This window comes from Tupaia chinensis, unplaced genomic scaffold (assembly GCF_000334495.1).
Source record: "Tupaia chinensis unplaced genomic scaffold, TupChi_1.0 Scaffold000386_1, whole genome shotgun sequence".
Lineage (NCBI taxonomy): Eukaryota > Metazoa > Chordata > Mammalia > Scandentia > Tupaiidae > Tupaia > Tupaia belangeri.
In genome coordinates, this window is record NW_006159888.1 from 3,918,099 (window position 1) to 3,925,169 (window position 7,071).

Sequence of the window (7,071 nt, forward strand, 5' to 3'; positions counted from 1 at the left end):
TTTGACTGTGCCCCAGCTACTGATGTATTGAAATCCGGTGAGTCATTGTAGTGGTGTTGAGAGGGTAGGAACTTAATCTGGTTAGTGTTGAAAGGTTGGGGTCTTTGGGAAATGATTAGTCTTTGGGAAATAAAGTTGTCAGGGCAGGGCTCTCATGTCCTGTTGTCTTTGTAAGAGCAGATGCAGAGACACTGACATCAACTTGCAGGTTGCTCTCTTGCCATGTGATGTCCTGCACAGACTTGAGACTTTACAAAGCATGCTCACCAAATATGGCCTCTTGACCTTGGATCTCTAAAACCATGAGCAAAATAAACTTCTATTCTTTTTTCTTTTTATTTGTGCTTCAATATTTAAATTGTTTAATAACATTTTTTTGGTGACTTTTATCATAAATTTGGCTTTTATATAGTATTTTCTGAAAATTTAAATTTTCTGTATGTTTAGTAGCTTTTTTATTAGTTCACTTTACATTCTTTCACTGAACATCATCACAGCATACAAAATGTGACTTTCCATCCAGAATACACTTTAAAGGGGCTTAATCATACATGTTATTATCCACAAATAATTTTCCATTTCTTGTTTCTTATATACATATATATTTTTTCCCCTATTTCTCACCCTTTCCACACACTGTCTTTGGTATCTGTAGTTGCTTTCCATTCCTTTTTTTACTTTTTCCCACATCTCATTGATTCACAAAATATCTTAATCTAAATACTTTCAATAGCAAGTTCAGCTGATATATACATATTTGTGAACACATGTTGATTTTTGGCATGAAACTCTGTGGGTAGCACAAATATACTTTAAAGTAACACCTCGCTGAGGCTATACAGCTTACTGTGGTCATTAAATAGGTATTTTCTAATATATTTTTTAATTTCAAGAAAGGCAGTTTTAGCTTTAATAAATGAAAATCAAAAAATGTTAAGAGAATTTTGCTTAAGTCTTAAAGCCAGGGAACAGGTTAGGATTCTGTTCAAATAGTAGGCACATGGACCTGTACACAACTCAAGAGAAGACAAAAATCCTTAACTCTGGAAAACAAAGCATGTTTAAGTTAAAAGTCATAATATTCTAATTCACCAGTGCAGATTTATGTACTTAATCTATCTTCTGTTGTGGTCTGATCTTTCCATTTAAATTCTGAAAGATAATGTTCAACTCTGGAGTTGTTTCTACCAGTAAGCTGGCTATTTTCTTAGTTATTTTAGAACTCTTATTTCTGTGTGTCTGACTTTAGTTTTCCTGAGATAGCACTCCCTTCAGAACTTGTTGGAGAGCTGGTCTGGTGTTGGTAAATTCTTTCAGCTTTTGTTTTTCTGAGAATGTTCTTGTCTTCTCTTCCCATAAGAAGGATAATCTTGCTGGATATAGTATTCTTGGCTGAAATTGTTTTTCACTCAACACTTTGAATATATTTTCCCATTCTTTCCTTGCTTGCATTGTTTCTGATGAAAGGTCACTATTAGCCTGATGGGATGTCCTTTGCAGGGAACTTTGACATTTCTCTCTTTCCAATCTTACGATCTTGTTTTTGTCTGTGGTTTTGGTCAATCTGGCTATAATGTGTGTTGGGAAGATCTTTTTGGGTTGATCCTATTTGGGATCCTTAGTATTTCTTGGGTCTGGATCTTTGAATGCTTTTCTAGGTTTGGAAAGTTTTCTTCTAGGATTTTATGGAATAGATTATCAATGCCCTTATTAGTCTCTTCACCTTCTGGGGTACCAATTATCTGGATGTTTGGACATTTAATGGTATCTAGTATTTGTCGTATATTATTCCCATTTTTTGGGGGGGCTATTTTCTCAGTCTTTGTGGTGGTTTTTATTAGTCTTGTGATTCTGTCTTTTACATCTGAGACTTGATTTTCTGTATGATCTAGTCTGCTTTTAAAACTTTCAAGGGAAGTTTTGACTTCCTGTATTATAGCCTTCTTCTCCAACAGTTCCATTTGATTCCTTTTTATGGTGTGTATTTCCTCTTTCAGCTCTCACAAGAACTTCCTCACCTCCTGGAACTCATCAACTCTTTTCTTCTGGGGTTCATTGTCTCTCTTCTCTTCTATCTCTGTCAGCTTTGTTACTGCGAATATTCGAAAATCCTTATCAGACATTTCTGTGAGTTCCAATGTACTATCTGTGGAGGAAGAGGAGTTATTCTATTCCCTTGGGGGAGAGGTATTTTCTTGGTTTCTCATATTTCTTGTGCAAACTCTGTGCTGTTCTGTTTTTCTCCCTTTGTTCCACAGATTCAGTGGGAATTGAGGAATATGTTGACCCTAATAGTATTCGGATGCTTGGCTACATTTCACCAAGACTTGTCTAGACTCTTAGTGCTTGGTATAAGCAACAGAGAATGGACTAAAACACCACCATATTGGGCCTATCCACAGTGAGTGCACACATTCACCTACACAGGCCAAGGGTGAAGGTCTCCTGGGGCTCAGTCTATTCCCTTCCACCTTTCTAGTCCTTTCCCCTCTCTAGACTCTGTCTGCCTCACACCACTATGTTTCTTGGGACAGCTGACTAGAGGCAGGGCAGGAAACTCAGGGGGAAACCTGGAAACTGAAAGAGGACAATTCCCCCATACATGTCAAAGGCTTTAAGATTGAAAGTGGCTTGTTTCTGGAAAGAGATATGGGACTAGACATGTAACTCCTGGTAGGCAAGTGGGGTTGGGGTAGTTTGTCCTCCACTTTGTAAACTTTCTGTAAGAGCATTTTGAAGTTAAACATTCATGGAGATGCTTCCCTTAGTCCCAACAGGAATGACAGTGGGATTGCGCCTGCCATTCAGACCACATGTTCTCTTCAGCGTCTCTCAGGGGAAGGAGAGAGAAGATGGAGAAGGAGCGCATATCTTTGAGCACCATGCTTCCATCTATTCTCCACCCCAGCGAGGGCTGCTATAGCAGCCATTGCTGCCTGTTCCCATTGGCCAGAGGAGGATCCGAGAGCTGAGAAGGGAAGGTGGCTCCTCGTGCACAGCCAAGTAAAATGACCTCGTGGGCCCCAAGCCCTTTCACTTCACCACCCTGCTGCCTTACAGGGGATCTGAAGACTAATCTTGGCATTGGAAAAATAATTACACACTTTGGCATGCTTGTAAGGAGATTACATGATATATATATGCATGTGTGTGTATAAAAATGTGTGTGTTTGTGTGTGTGTATCTGTTAGAGAATTGCTCTTACCTCCATTTTCCAAATGCAGTTTATTTTGACTTTACATGGGCACACATTGAAATATGAATGTTTACCTTTAGAACATTGTCCTTGGAGGAGAGGAGGGAGAGTGGAAGGCATGAATGAAAATAAACTATATTTAATAGCGAACTAATCACTTTAATTGTCCCTTTTTACATGAAGACTCTTCTGATTTATGAATGTGTTATTGAGGAGCCCACGGAAAGCCTCCTGACTGGCTCCTTTAAGCTATGGAACAGCTTTCACAAAGAACAAATGTCTTTAATTGTGGCATGAATGTTCAGGGTTCCTAATTAGCTGTTTATAATAGCTAAACTCTTTCTTAGTGTTTGCCGACAGTCTCAGGCAATCCCAGGAAGCAAGACCTCCACCACCTCCATATTTCCTCTTTTGTTTATTTTGTGCAATGAGATGATGACTCCCAATGGAAGATTTATTTTTCCAGAGGCCTCGAAGACAAGTGAAACTAAAATGTCTCCTGTTTGCTTGTTTGTTTTTAGCTTCTGATACCCATTCTTGCTCTATTCTGTATTTTCACATAAAACTGGAAAACACCACTACCACAGGTTGCATCCATCTGGCAGGACGTGTGGAGCCTGACTGGCAAAGAGGAGGAGGAAGAAGGGAGTTTGCCCTCACTGGGCACCTACTGACTGCAAATGACTGCCCAGAGCTCTGCATAGAGTTGATCTCTTAATTTTACATTGCACCCATGAATGGAAACCAGCCCAGCTGTGTCTTCTCTGGGCGTGTTACTTGTACTAACATCCTAAGATGTTAAAGCAAATCGCACTGCTGAGCCTAGAGCTGGAGACACAAAGAATGGGGCAAAAGTGCAGACCTAAGGAGGGGAAAAGACGTGTTGGATACAAGTCATTAGGCGACCATGTGCATTGCGATTATCTTCTAATTTGTGGCTTGACTTTTTCCACTCTTTTAATGCTGGCTTTTGATGAACCAAAGTTTGTAACTGATGAAGCCTTTATTAATGTATCAACCATGTATTAATTTGCCTTTATAGCTAGTGGGTTTTTTTTTGAGTTCCTGTTTGAGAAATCTTTGCGTGATCCAAAATCCAATACAAATGCTCTTCTGTTTCCTTTTAGCAGCTTTATTGATTGATTTTTTAAGGCTTTCCATAGGATACATGTGCTTGCCAGACAGAGACACAGAGGGAGAGAGAGAGGGAAAGTGAGAAATCACCCCTGAGGAGACAACCATGCCACAATTCCTTCTCCTCTATTCTCCTCTTGGGATTTTGGGCATGCATGCACAAATGCCCAGCGTGATTTTCAAGCCACTGAGTTTGGCATTCAAACAGCAAAGTCAGCCATGTAGGATCCACCTGCCTTAATCTCCATGCCATCTGCTGGCCGTATTGATTTATCTTTTACATTTAGGCCTGTATTACATCTTAGATTAATATTTACATATAGTGTGAAGCAAAAATCAAAGTTAATTTTTTCCATATGAATATTCAGTTGATACAGCATCATTTATTAAGATTTTTCTTGGAGCAGGCAGTAGATAGAGTGGTGGTTAAGGGTGCTGGACTTGCACATGGATGACCATGGTTTGAATCCCAGATCTGGAGGCTTGCTTGCTTTATCACTTTCCCTTGCTCTCTCTCTCTCTGACTCTCTCTCTCAGTCTGTCCCTCTTTGGTCAAATTAAAAAATAAAATTAAGAAAGTTAAATAAAAACTTTTTAAAAAGTATTTTTCTTGGGACCAGTAGATGGCATAATGGCTAAATTGCTGGACTCCAAGTCCTGAACCTGGTGGCTTAAAACTCATGTTGGGCATCTGTGTGCACATGTCCAAAATCTCAAGAGGAAAAGGGATTGTGGCATGGCCATCCCCCTGGGAGTTGATTTTTCACTTTCTATCTCTCTATCTCTCTGGCAAGTGCATGCACCCTATGGCAAAAATGTCTAAAAGAAAAAGAAAAAGATTATTCTTTCCTCACTTAATTGCAGTGGATTCTTTGTCATAAAGAAAGTGACTATCTTATACTTTGGGATTTTATTTTTAATTTCCTAAGTCATGTTATATACTTGTACACTGTCTTGACTTCTTGATTACTGTAGCTTTAGAATAAGTTATTTTTAAATGTGTGCCAGAGGGAATGTGTGCTCACTGGAGAGAGACAGACAGAGTGAGAGACAAAGAGAGAGAGAGAAGGAAAATGAGAAAGCCCCCTCCTGGGGATGACCACACTGTAATCTGTTCTCTTTCATTCTCTTCTCAGGATTTTGAGCATTTATGTGCATGTGTCCAGCATGTTCTTCGAGCTTCCAGGTTTGGGACTTGAACTGTGCAATTGGCCATGTGGAATCTAGTCAACTTAACCACCACACCACCAACAGACCCTAGAATAAGTCTTGAAATTTGATAATATTCGTTCTCTAATTTTGTTTTTATGCTTCAAGATTGACTTTATTCTTTAAGTGAATTTTAAAAATTTACTTACCGTATTTTTCAACTCCATAATTTATGTTTGGTTCCTTTTTATAATTTGTATCTCTTTTTTTTGGAGAGGTTTTTGCTATAGGGCGTGTGCGCTCGCCAGACAGAGAGAGAGAGACATAGAGACAGAAAGTGAGAAATCACCCCCCAGGAGGGATGGTCACGCCGCAATCCCTTCTCCTCCATTCTCCTCTTGGGATCTTGGGCACACACGCACACGTGCCTGGTGTGAGTTTTAAGCCACTGGGTCCGGGACTCGAACCGCGGTCGACTATGTGGGAGTCCAGCGACATAACCCTTATGCTAACTGCTGGTTCCCTATAATTTGTATCTCTTTGTTGGTATTCTTATTTTATTATCATTTTCCCAATTTTCTTCAGTTCTTTGTTCATGTTTTCCTTTTGCTTTTGAAGATATTTAGAATAGTTGTTTTAAAGTCTTAATCTGGTAATTCTAATCCTGTCTCAGAGACAGTGTAGGCCAATTAGTTTTGTTCTTTTGAACTGGCCATAATTTTCTTTTTCTTTGCTTTGTTCTTTTTTTATAATTTAATTTATTATTACTTTTTTAAATGAAGATTCGTTATTTGAAAAAACAGTCGCCTCTCCAGTCTCTACCTACTGGCTTTAAGCGGGTGCAGTTCTCGGATTAGCTGGGCTTGTTCTGAGCCAGAGGATCATTCTCAGATGAAACCATGTGGTCTTCTCAATCCCTTTTATGTCTGTATTTTACTTGGGACTTCATATGCTTCCTCAATTCCCATTTATCCATAGCTACTTTGAATTTCTTAGTTTCCAAAAGAGTCTCATTCTACTTTCTCCTTAGGGCTTACTGGATCTATTTTATGTCTTTCTCTTAAATGTCTTGTCCCAGGAATTTGTAGGATGGAGTCCATTCACTGACTCATGAGCTCTGCTTTATGCTCCTCCCTGCCTGAAGTTAGGCAAGACAGAGATAATTCCCTCAGGTATACTCTGAGAAATGTCAGAGCATTTCACATAAGGTTTGTTCTTCTCTTGTCAGTTCCAAGGAGACTGGGAATTGTACTGTTTTCTTCCTCAGACCAAAGATAACTTGTCAATCAGAGAATAGAGCAAGGGTGAGTAGAAACACCTCTTTAAAAAGGCTTATTTATTTCTTCCATGAAATAAATGAGAGAGGGACTATTAAAAGAAAAATAAACTTCAGCATTTGGTGTAGAGGCTATGTCACTGGACTCCATGTGGTCGACTGCAGTTTGAGTCCTGGACTTGGTAGCTTAAACTCATGCCGGGCATGTGTGCATACGTGCCCAAGATCCTAAGAGGAGAATGGTGGAGGAGAAGGGATTGTGGCATAGCCATTCCCCCTGGGGGGGAAATTCTCACTTTCTGTGTTTCTCTGTGTT